This window comes from Salmo salar, unplaced genomic scaffold, assembly GCF_905237065.1.
Source record: "Salmo salar unplaced genomic scaffold, Ssal_v3.1, whole genome shotgun sequence".
NCBI lineage: Eukaryota > Metazoa > Chordata > Actinopteri > Salmoniformes > Salmonidae > Salmo > Salmo salar.
In genome coordinates this window covers 105,484-118,605 of record NW_025548140.1, presented here as the reverse complement: position 1 = coordinate 118,605, position 13,122 = coordinate 105,484, and the positions used below count along the sequence as shown (strand labels likewise).

The 13,122-nt window shown below is 39.0% G+C and overlaps 1 long non-coding RNA gene across 1 annotated transcript; it reads left to right on the top strand.

Moving 5' to 3' along the window:
- The first annotated feature begins 7,947 nt into the window (after positions 1-7,947).
- On the top strand, positions 7,948-8,369 carry LOC123732704 (uncharacterized). The gene is made up of 3 exons (XR_006763356.1): positions 7,948-7,993; positions 8,097-8,185; positions 8,311-8,369. It is a non-coding gene; the product is annotated as an uncharacterized lncRNA (long non-coding RNA).
- The last annotated feature ends 4,753 nt before the right edge of the window (positions 8,370-13,122 follow it).

Below are 13,122 nucleotides of genomic sequence, written 5' to 3'. Positions count from 1 at the left end.
TTTACAGCAATTTAAAGACAAGACTCTCGTTAATCCTAACCACACTGTCCACGATTTCAAAGGCTTTACAAGCGAAAGCAAAACATTAGATTATGTCAGCAGAGTACCAAGCCAATAATCAACACCCATTTTCATACATATAATGTCACCAAAACCCAGAGAAGACAGCTAAATGCAGCACTCACCTTTGATGATCTTCATCAGATGACAACCCTAGGACATTATGTTATACAATACATGCATGTTTTGTTCAATCAGATTTATATTTATATCAAAAAACAGCTTTTTACATTATGTAGCGTTGTTCAAACTAACCTTTTGCAAACTTCCGGAAATTACATTAACATTTTACTAAATTACTACTCGATAAGCGTTCACAACTTTTATTTTAAGGTATAATGCAACCTCCTCTGCGCTGATATAATAGATTTTAAAATAGCTTTTGGTGACATTTGCAATATTCATTACATAGCCCAGGCATCGACTCAATATTTTGATTCCAATTAATTTACACTCACCATAATCATATTTACTATTATAAAGTTTGATTACCTTTTTGTTTGTCTTGCTCAAAACCCCCCAGAACTACTAAATAATAAAATTTGGTTTGGTCCAAATAATCCCTTCGTTATATCAATAGCGTTTTGTTAAATGCGTTCCAACACTATCAAAATAAGTAAAAGAAAATTACCCGGCATAGGCATAATTCGTGACAAGCAAAATTCATTCCCATTCCCATTACATACTTGCTGTTTAAAATCAATTTCTACATTTTTCTTGTACGATAACGTATTCCGCGGAATCCCCAAGCCAGCAAAAAATCCCAAAGTAAGGTGTCAGCGCATAAGCCAGTGTCGTAATTGTTGACCCACTTGAACGATAATGTGGCTGGCTGGGGCTGGAGCTGTGGCCACATTCTGTTTTCCGGGCTCTGAGCTATGAAGACGTGGGAAGTCATCACGTTAGACAGAGATCCTTAGTAAATGATAGAGATGGAAAACAGTTCAGAAATGGTCCTACTACTTCTCAAGTTTACTGTTTTTTAGTTCTATATTATACTTGACACCATTCAAACAGTTTTAGAAAATTTAGGGTGTTTTCTATCCATATGTAATAAGTATGCATATTCTAGTTACTGGGTAGGAGTGGTAACCAGATTAAATCGGGTATGTTTTTATCCAGCCGTGTCAATACTGCCCCTAGCCTAACAGTTCCTGAGCGTCACATGCTAATGTAAAGCAGTTTTTGATATAAATATAATTGATTGAACAAAACATGCATGTATTGTATAACATAATGTCCTAGGTGTGTCATCTATAAATCATCAGGTTAGTGCTGCATTTAGCTGTCTTCTGGGTTTTTGTGACATTATATGCTAGCTTGAAAAATGGGTGTCTGATTATTTCTGCTTGATACTCTGCTACATAATCTATTTTGCTTTCGCTGTAAGCCTTTTTGAAATCGACAGTGTGGTTAGATGAGATAGTCTTGTTGTGAAATAGTCATATGTTTACTGAAAAAGAATTTTTTATTTTGAGGATTTGTAGTCGCGCCACCCTATCGTGGATATTGAGCAGGTGTTCGCTGGCGGAGCGTCTAGATGTAAGAGTTTAACCTGTTAGGGCTGGGGGCAGTATTGACACGGCTGATAAAAAACTTACCCATTTAATCTGTTACTACTCCTGCCCATAATAAATATGCATACCATTATTGGCTTTGATAAAAACACCTAAAGATTCTAAAACTGTTTGAATGGTGTCTGTGAGTATAACAGAACTCATATGGCAGGCAAAAAACCTGAGAAGATTTCATGCAGGAAGTGGCCTGTCTGACAAGGTGTCATTCTTCTTGTCTCTGTTTATTGAAGAGTGAGGATCTTCTTGGCTGTACCGTGACACTTCCTACGCTCTTGCCGCAGGCTCTCGGAGAAGGCAGCAAAATGCTGAATCGTGGCTTTGCAGGCTCTGGCTGAAACAAAGTAAGCGTTTGGGTAGTGGCTGGTTACAGTACTGTGAGACTCAGGTTCTACCGCGTCACACCGAAAGCTTTGTTTTCTTTCCTCTGTTTAGCTAAATGACATTCCCGGTCGGAATATTATCGCTTTTTCACGGAAAAATAATATAAAAATGGATTTTAAACGGGTTACATGCTTGATTACGGTAATGGAATATTTAGATTTTTTTTTTTTTTTTGTCAGTCACCATTCTTGTGACCCTGATTTACCATTTCGGATAGTTTCTAACCACAACACATATTATTCAGATATAACGATGGATTATTTTGGTTTATACCAGCATTTTGTTATTGAAGTAGCAGTCCTGGGAGTGCATTCTGACGAAGACAACAAAAGGTAATCAAACTTTTGTAATAGTAAATCTGATATTGGTTAGTGCTAAACTTGCCGGGTGTCTAAATAGCTAGCCCGTGATGGCTGGACTATGTACTTAGAATATTGCAAAATGTGCTTTCACCAAAAAGCTATTTTAAAATCGGACATATCGAGTGCATAGAGGAGTTCTGTATCTATAATTCTTAAAATAATTGTTATGCTTTTTGTGAACGTTTATCGTGAGTAATTTAGTAAATTGTTAGTGAATTTGCGGAAGTTTGCGGGGTATGCTAGTTCTGAACGTCACATTTGCTAATGTAAAAAGCTGTTTTTGATATAAATATGAACTTGATTGAAAAAAACATGCATGTATTGTATAACATAATGTCCTAGGACTGTCATCTGATGAAGATCATCAAAGGTTAGTGCTGCATTTAGCTGTGGTTTTGGTTTTTGACATTATATGCTAGCTTAAAAAATGGGTGTCTGATTATTTCTGTCTGGTACTCTGCGTTGACATAATCTAATGTTTTGCTTTCGTTGTAAAGCCTTTTTTGAAATCGGACAGTGTGGTTAGATAAAGGAGAGTCTTGTCTTTAAAATGCTGTAAAATAGTCATATGTTTGAAAAATTGAAGTTTTTCGGATTTTCGAGGAATTTGTATTTCGGCACCACGCCCATCATTGATATTAGAGCAGGTGTTCCAGCTAGCGGAACGTCTAGATGTAAGAGGTTAAGCCCTAGACCATTATTCCTCCCCACCAAACTTTACAGTTGGCTCTCGCATTGTGGGCAGGTAGCGTTCTCCTGGCATTCGCCAAACCCAGATTTTTCCTTGGTCTTCCAGATGGTGAAGCATGATTCATCGCTCAAGAAAACATGTTTTCATTGCTCCAGAGAACATGTTTTCATTGCTCCGTCAGACAACGTGTTTTCATCGCTCCAGAGAACGTGTTTTCATCGCTCCGAGAGAACATGTTTTCATCGCTCCAGAAAACGTGTTTCATCGCTCCAGAAACGTTTTCATTCGCTCCAGAGAACGTGTTTTCATCGCTCCAGAGAACGTGTTTTCATCATTTTGCTCCAGACAATGTGTTTTCTATCGCTCCAGAAACGTGTTTTCATCGCTCCAGAGAACGTGTTTTCATCGCTCCAGAGAACGTGTTTTCATCGCTCCAGAGAACGTGTTTTCATCGCTCCAGAGAAAACGTGTTTTCATCGCTCCAGAGAACGTGTTTTCATCGCTTCCAGAGAACGTGTTTTCACCCTTGCTCCAGAGAACGTGTTTTCATCGCTCCAGAGAACGTGTTTTCATCGCTCCAGACAATGTGTTTTCATCGCTCCAGAGAACGTGTTTTCATCGGCTCTAGAGAACGTGTTTTCATCGCTCCAGAGAACGTGTTTTCACCGCTCCAGAGAATGTGTTTTCATCGCTCCAGAACGTGTTTTCCCGCTCCAGAGAACGTGTTTTCAGCGCTCCAGACAACGTGTTTTCATCGCTCCAGAGAACGTGTTTTCATCGCTCCAGAGAACGTGTTTTCTCGCTCCAGAGAACGTGTTTTCATCGCTCCAAACAACGTGGTTTTCATCGCTCCAGAGAAGCATGTTTTCATCGCTCCAGAGAACGTGTTTTCATTCGCTCCAGACAATGTGTTTTCATCGCTCCAGAGAACGTGTTTTCATCGCTCCAGAGAACGATAGTTTTCATCACTCCAGAGAACGTGTTTTCTCCAGAGTCCAATGGAGGCGAGCTTTACATCTCTCCAGATGACCCTTAGCGTTATGCATGGTGAACTTAGGCTTGTGTGTGGCTGCTTGGCTATAGAAAATCCATTTCATGAAGCTCTCAACGAACAGTTCACGTGCTGACGTTGAATCCAGAGGCCGTTTAAATTGGTAGTGAGACGATTTTTATGCTCTATGTTGCTCCTAGACGTCTCCTCTTCACAATAACAGCATTTACAGTTGACCTGGGCAGCTCTAGCAGGGCAGACATTTGACCATCTGACTTGGAAATGCGGCATCCTATCCTTTGTGCCAGCGTTGAAAGTCACTGAACTCTTCATTAAGGCCATTCTACTGCCAATGTTTGTCTATGAGATTGCATGGCTGAGTGCTTGATTTATACATCTGTCGGGAAGGGCTGTGGCTGAAATAGAATCCACTAATTTGAAGGGGTGTCCACATACTTTTGTATATATGTGTATGTACACATGGGTGTTGTTGCACCATACCAACGATAACCTGTCTTTCCCATCACATCATGAAGGTCATGTTGATGTTCATTTAACCTCTGTCTCTGTCACGTCCTGACCAGTAAAGGGGGTTATTTGGTGTTGTAGTTTGGTCAGGGCTGGCAGGGGGTGTATGTTTAGTGTGTTTCAGGATTTTTGGGGTAATGTTCTATGTTAGTATATTTCTATGTTTAGTCTAGCTTGTCTATTTCTATGTTTAGTTAATTGGTTGACCTTCAATTGGGAGCAGCTGCTCCTCATTGCTTCTAATTTAGGTCCTATTTATAGTATTTTTTTCCATGGGATTTGTGGGTAGTTGTTTCCTGTTTTGTAGTTTGTTACCTGACAGGACAGGTTTTTAGTCGGTGTTTGTTATTTTGTTTAGTGTTCACATTTCTTCTAATAAAAAAGATGATGAGTATACACATTCCCGCTGCGTTTCGGTCCACTCCAGTCGACGAACGTGACAGTCCCTCTCTTCCTCTGACTCCTCCTTTCTCCTTTGTTTCTCTCTGTTCTCCTCTCTTTCTCCTCTGTCTCTCTCTTTCTCCTCAGATCTCTCAGGCTCAAAGCGTCAGTCCACCAGGTAGGTAGAGTATAAATCTTCAGTGATTATAGCAGTTCAATATTAGTCAACTTTATTATCCCACATGGAGAAATTCATGTCCATACAAACCATTCTAAACCCAATAACAAGTACTGTTTTATGGAACTACTAATACTTGTCAACCACAAAGCACTACTGCTGTTAGAATAACTAGAATCACTGTCATCATCTGTCCTCACCACTGTGTTTTCCTCTCTGCTGTTTACAGCTGAACTCTCAGTCAGACTGGTGAATGGGACCACTTCCTGTTCTGGGACAGTGGAAGTCTTCAATGAAGGAGAGTGGTCAGGTCTATGTACTAGGTGGTGGAGCATGAGAGAGGTTAAGGTTGTGTGTAGAGAGCTGGACTGTGGAAACCCTGTATCTGAATCTAGAGGGACCTCTGGTTGAAGATGGAAGAGGAGTCAGACTATTTAGTAGTTGCTATGGAAATGAGTCTTCTATTAGACAGTGTGACATCATAGAAGTAAGACCTGGTGTCTGTATTGGTGGATATTATCATCATGTGACCTGTTCCAGGTAAGAGACTGAGTCATATTGACAGATTTATTTATACATTTACAATATTACCGTGTATCATGTTTTATGTATTTTTATTTCATTTAAATAGAGGGAGAGATGTAGATGTATTTAAACATTATATTTGTGTTTGTCATATTGGTTTATGGGAGATGTTCATGGGCAGATCATTGTAGTTCAGATGGTACTGAAGTGAAGCTGCCTGATGGATGTCCAGCTGTTTATTTTCTATAAAGTGAAGTGAACTTATTCCTGTCTCCGCCCATTATTCCAACCCCTATCCTGAGTGACTAAGAACCCATTTCACCTCTTACAGTATCAAACATAGCAAACTACAATCTTTTATCCAACAGTATTTGTGTTTAGTCGCTTGACAGTGTCATCACCAAAACTGATTGAATGTTGTGGTGTAAATTATATTCAGTAATGAGAAGAGACCAATCACCAGTCAGGATATTACTTTATTCGCGAACTTACAACATCCATTCATTACTGAATTAATTAATGAAGCTTGTCGACGACCCACCCGTAGGTGATTCGTTGAGAAGCCCAATGAATGGACTTGAGCCACAGCATTTTATAGCAAAGTCCATCCTCTTGGATGTTCATGAAAAACAACACAAGGTTAAGATTTGTATGGTTGCATCAGCTGCAGTAGTGTGTAGACAGCTGGGTTGTGGCTCCACTGTCTCAGTTCTACCTGGAAACACCACTAGAGTGTTTAGAGTTCTCTGTTATGGGTCTGAGACTGCACTGAGGGAGTGTGGGAGAAGATATGATATCTGTCCTGGACTCCGTGATCTGTTCAGGTAATAAGATACACTATGTGACCAAAAATAAGTGGGCTTTAGTGGATTCAAGCTATTTCAGCCACACCCATTGCTGACAGGTGTATAAAATCAAGCAAACAGCCATGCAATCTCCATAGACAAACATTGGCAGTAGAATGGCCTTACTGAAGATCTCAGATACTTTCAACGTGGCAAGTCCAGGAGCAACAACAGCTCAGCCGCAAGTGGTAGACAACTGTAACGGCTGTCGGGAGAGAGTTGACCAAGGTGCAGCGGAGTTAGTGTTCATCTTGAATTTTAATTACAACGAAGAACACTACAAAAAATAACAAATACACGACAGTAGAACAGTGCTGTTGGAATACTCTAAACAAAACAATTACCCACAAAACCCCAACAGAAAAATACAGGCACTTATGTGTGACTCCCAATCAGCAACAACACTCTACAGCTGTGCTGATTGGAAGCCACACTGGCCAAAATCAATGAAACAAACCAACATAGAAAAATGCACATAGAACGCCTCCCAATGTAACACCTGGCCCTAACCAAATAAAGAACAAAAACCCCTCTCTATGGCCAAGGGTGTTACAACAACACAAGCTCACAGAACTGACCACCAAGTGCTGAACACGAAGGCCGTAAAAATGATCCTCTGTTGTAAAACTCACTGCTGAGATCCACATACTTTGGTCCATGTATTATATCTCCTTCCTGGACTCATAGTTATCTGCTCAGGAAATATCAACATATTATAATTATATTCAACTGATTTCCTTCATTCATACAACTTCCTCTGCACCTCTCATGATGACTGTTTAGCTTGTCAGTCTGCTTTACTAAATAGATCACTCAGTCAAGTAGGAATCAAATACAACTTAAATATCCCAGAATGCTTTTGTATGTGAGTGTTATCTCAGTGAACGTCTCTACTCACTACCACTGTCACATGTCATTTTCATATCTAAATGAGGAAAGTAGTTGAGGAGCTACGTTTTCTTTTCTCTCCTCTTGTTCCAGATGTCCTGCTTAAGCCTGATATCAACATATGTTGTCTCAGTGACTGTAGGCCCCTACTCATGTTGCCCTGTGAGGGGAGGGTGGCCAGCACTGTTACATGCTGATGTTATTGTCATATCTATAGGAAACTAGTTGAAGAGGTGTTTCTTGTTCTCTTTTATTGTTACAGATCTCCTGGTCCAGCCTGATATCTCCCTGACTGACTCAATGGGAGGGGTCTCCAGGGGGCCACCAGGGGCCCGAGATGTTCAGGGGCTGCAGCTTCACCATCACCTGCTCCACTCAGCCACAGTACCCAGGAGGCTCCTTCCTCCTCACGTTCACCGGCTCCAACAGAACCCAGACCCATCCAGCTGTCAATCACTCTGCTGCCTTCCTCTTCCCTGCTGCAGATGACTCCCCACCAAGGAACTACAGATGTGTTTATGAAAATTATGTTTTCTCTGCCATAACTTCTCCTCTGAGAGTGAGCTCCTCTCCCTCACCATCACAGGTAACTGAACATGAACCAGACTTATAACTTTGTCGTTGACAGATTTCCCACAGATCTATGTGATGATGATCAGTCCCCTCATCAAAGGTGTTTCTGTTTGCAGCCTCTCCTCTGCCAGCCTTCATCATCAGACACGTTGTAGTGCTGCTGATCCTACTGACAGCCATCACCACCTTATACCTGTACTACAAGGTAAAGACATTTACTCAGACGTTACAGGTCATTTAAACTGAGGGAGAGGGTGAGGGGTAGAGGGAGGAGAGAGAATGGAGATACTAGAGAGTAAATGTCTGACTGTTGGTGCTGTGTCTCCCTAGCCCACCAGGAGGCAGAAGAGAGTGAACAGGGTGAGCAGCATGGATCTTTATGCCAATGCCATGGAGATGGTCTCTCTGAGCTCCAGAGCTGAAGCTGGACCGGAGAGGAGAGAGCGCCCAGGGACGGAGTAGGAGTAGAATGAAGCTGACCCTACATGCTGATCTTAGGTCAGTTTTGTGTTTTAAATGGATGGTCAGCAGTGGACTGGTGTTTAAAATGTGGTGACAAACCTGAAGTGGTTCTAATTTTAATAACAAGTTCAGAATTAATTTATCTTTAAAGAACCTTGGAAGAAATCTAAAAGGAGTGACTGCAACCACCATTAACTTTTTTAAGTTAGATGTTTACCACGAGGGTAACGTGGCCTTTGGGTAACATGAGGTTCTGGGTAACATGAGGTTCTGGGTAACATGAGGTTCTGGGTAACATGGGGTTCTGGATAACATTGGTTTGGGATAATATGGGGTTTGAGGATAATATGGGGTTTAGGGTAACATGGGGTTTTGGTAACATGGGGTTTTGGTAACATGGGGTTTTGGTAACATGGGGTTCTGGGTAACATGGGGTTCTAGGTAACATGGGGTTTCGGTAACATGGGGTTCTGGGTAACATGGGGTTCTGGGTAACATGGGGTTTTGGTAACATGGGGTTTTGGTAACATGGGGTTTTGGTGACATGGGGTTCTGGGTAACATGGGGTTCTGGGTAACATGGGGTTCTGGGTAACATGGGGTTTTGATTATTTTAAGAGAGTACCTCAATTACGTCTGTTTTGTGTTTCAGAATGTATTGCTTTTTTGCTTTTGTCTTCATGTTTTTATCTTATTTAGTGTCTTAGATTCTTTATCTTATTTAGTGTCTCTTAGATTCTTTATCTTATTTAGTGTCTCTTAGATTCTTTATCTTATTTAGTGTCTCTTAGATTCTTTATCTTATTTAGTGTCTCTTAGATTCTTTATCTTATTTAGTGTCTCTTAGATTCTTTATCTTATTTAGTGTCTCTTAGATTCTTTACTTATTTAGTGTCTCTTAGATTCTTCATCTTATTTAGTGTCTCTTAGATTCTTCATCTTATTTAGTGTCTCTTAGATTCTTTATCTTATTTAGTGTCTCTTAGATTCTTTATCTTATTTAGTGTCTCTTAGATTCTTTATCTTATTTAGTGTCTCTTAGATTCTTTATCTTATTTAGCATCTCTTAGATTCTTTATCTTATTTAGTATCTCTTAGATTCTTTATCTTATTTAGTGTCTCTTAGATTCTTTATCTTATTTAGTGTCTCTTAGATTCTTTATCTTATTTAGTGTCTCTTAGATTCTTTATCTTATTTAGTGTCTCTTAGATTCTTTATCTTATTTAGTGTCTTAGATTCTTTATCTTATTTAGTGTCTCTTAGATTCTTTATCTTATTTAGTGTCTCTTAGATTCTTTATCTTATTTAGTGTCTCTTAGATTCTTTATCTTATTTAGTGTCTCTTAGATTCTTTATCTTATTTAGTGTCTCTTAGATTCTTCATCTTATTTAGTGTCTCTTAGATTCTTCATCTTATTTAGTGTCTCTTAGATTCTTTATCTTATTTAGTGTCTTAGATTCTTTATCTTATTTAGTGTCTCTTAGATTCTTTATCTTATTTAGTGTCTTAGATTCTTTATCTTATTTAGTGTCTCTTAGATTCTTTATCTTATTTAGTATCTCTTAGATTCTTTATCTTATTTAGTGTCTCTTAGATTCTTTATCTTATTTAGTGTCTCTTAGATTCTTTATCTTATTTAGTGTCTCTAGATTCTTTATCTTATTTAGTGTCTCTTAGATTCTTTATCTTATTTAGTGTCTCTTAGATTCTTTATCTTATTTAGTGTCTCTTAGATTCTTTATCTTATTTAGTGTCTCTTAGATTCTTTATCTTATTTAGTGTCTCTTAGATTCTTTATCTTATTTAGTGTCTCTTAGATTCTTTATCTTATTTAGTGTCTCTTAGATTCTTTATCTTATTTAGTGTCTCTTAGATTCTTTATCTTATTTAGTGTCTCTTAGATTCTTTATCTTATTTAGTGTCTCTTAGATTCTTTATCTTATTTAGTGTCTCTTAGATTCTTTATCTTATTTAGTGTCTCTTAGATTCTTTATCTTATTTAGTATCTCTTAGATTCTTTATCTTATTTAGTGTCTCTTAGATTCTTTATCTTATTTAGTGTCTCTTAGATTCTTTATCTTATTTAGTGTCTCTTAGATTCTTTATCTTATTTAGTGTCTCTTAGATTCTTTATCTTATTTAGTGTCTCTTAGATTCTTTATCTTATTTAGTGTCTCTTAGATTCTTTATCTTATTTAGTGTCTCTTAGATTCTTTATCTTATTTAGTGTCTCTTAGATTCTTTATCTTGAAGTGTTTCCATTATTCGTCCATGTATTATTATAATCATCTGGTCATTCTTTGTATTATGAAACATTTTTCTCAAGTCATTTTTGTTTGTTGTTGGGGTTTACCTTATGATATTGATTATGATGTAGATTATTTGTGTTAGTAGTATATTGATAATTGATTATGATGTAGATTATTGTTATGATGTTGTTAGTAGTATATATATGATGTTATTGATTATAAATGTTATGATATTGATTATTGATTATGATGTAGATTATTGCTATGATGTTTCTCTCTAAACTGCCATGTAATCAACTGAATGCTTTTAATAAAATTACAGGCTGTCAGTCTTGTGTGATTTAATTATTAGACAGACTACAACATACAGTATGAATTAACTGAGATCAGTCTTGTGTGATTCCCCTCTTGGACAGACTACAACATACAGTATGAATTAACAGAGATCAGTCTTGTGTGATTCCCCTCTTGGACAGACTACAACATACAGTATGAATTAACTGAGATCAGTCTTGTGGGATTCCCCTCTTGGACAGACTACAACATACAGTATGAATTAACTGAGATCAGTCTTGTGTGATTCTCCTCTTGGGCAGACTACAACATACAGTATGAATTAACTGAGATCAGTCTTGTGTGATTCCCCTCTTGGACAGACTACAACATACAGTATGAATTAACTGAGATCAGTCTTGTGTGATTCTCCTCTTGGACAGACTACAACATACAGTATGAATTAACTGAGATCAGTCTTGTGTGATTCCCCTCTTGGACAGACTGCAACATACAGTATGAATTAACTGAGATCAGTCTTGTGTGATTCTCCTCTTGGACAGACTACAACATACAGTATGAATTAACTGAGATCAGTCTTGTGTGATTCCCCTCTTGGACAGACTACAACATACAGTATGAATTAACTGGTCATACATTTGGCAGGAGGTTAGGAAGTGCATCTCAGTTTCCACCTCATTTTGTGGGCTGTATGCACATAGCCTGTCTTCTCTTGACAGCCAGGTACCCACCTGTATATAGTTTTGCTATTGTTATTTTACTGCTGCTCTTTAATTACTTGTTACTTTTAACTGCATTGTTGGTTAGGGGCTCGTAACTAATACATTTTGATTTCAGGTCTGCCTACGGCGGCCTTTCTCAATAGCAAGACTTGCGTTTTGGTCAGTCACAGTGGTCAGGTATTCTGCCACTGTGTACTCTCTGTTTAGGGCTAAATAACATTCTAGTTTGCTCTTTTTGTTAATTCTTTCCAATATGTCAAGTAATTATCTTTTTGTTTTCTCATGATTTGGTTGGGTATAATATGTTTGCTGTCCTGGGGCTCTGTGGGGTCTGTTTGTGTTTGTGAACAGAGCTTTAGGTCGTGCTTGCGTAGGGGACTCGTCTGTCTCTCTCTTTCTGTTTGTCTTTCTCTCTCTCACACACACAGATGAGGGGCTAATAATATCACCTGCTAATTCAAACAGTGAGAAACTACAAATAAATAGAAAGAGAGAAGAGAAGACATCAATGTAGTTATTTATCCTCCACATAGACTGATGTATTGTTGTCCTGGTGTGTGTGTGTGTGTGTGTGTGTGTGTGTGTGTGTGTGTGTGTGTGTGTGTGTGTGTGTGTGTGTGTGTGTGTGTGTGTGTGTGTGTGTGTGTGTGTGTGTGTGTGTGGTTTTGTGTGTGTGGTGATAGGGTGGGTTTGCTGTGAGTGTAAATGCAGAGCCAACTACTCCATGTCTGGTCAGGATCCAGAAGTCACCCACCAACCCTGGAGAGATACAGTCACCCACCAACCCTGGAGGGATTCAGGCTTTGCAGGATTTTGTTCCAGACCACCACTGGAAACACCTGAAGTAAAATTGGCTCATCATAAAACATTTTGATATATTGGTTGAAATGGTGCGTGGCTGGGGAAACGTCTGCATACCTGGGCTGTGCCCCAATAACATCTCCTTCCTCCCAAAGTGTGCACTTGCTCACCTCCCTTCATGGACATGATTTTACAATAATTGATTAGTATGGAAACTCATGCTATAACCTCGCCTTCACCAATCTAATGCTTGTACACGTCATGGGGAGTAGTGAACGATTGCACAGTTCAGGAAGCAGTAAATACTTTTGGCCCAGGCCGGAGGATCTCCACATTGACCACCTGGCAAAGGGAGCCTATAAATTCTGTGGTGCTCTATTCTGGAATATTAACTGGCGTTTGTCGCCCCTTGTGGAAATAACCTCTTTTTGATCTCACTCTATATAGAGATCTCTGCAGTTTGTACCTCGCAGCACACCGTACAAATATTCTAGGTTAAAAACCTATATTACCGTTCTGCTAGCAGCAGGGTAATATGCTGGCGCTTACGACCTCAGATTATTTTCTTCTAAATAAGAGTCCCCCTGCAAAGACAAGCTCAACTTTGAATTAT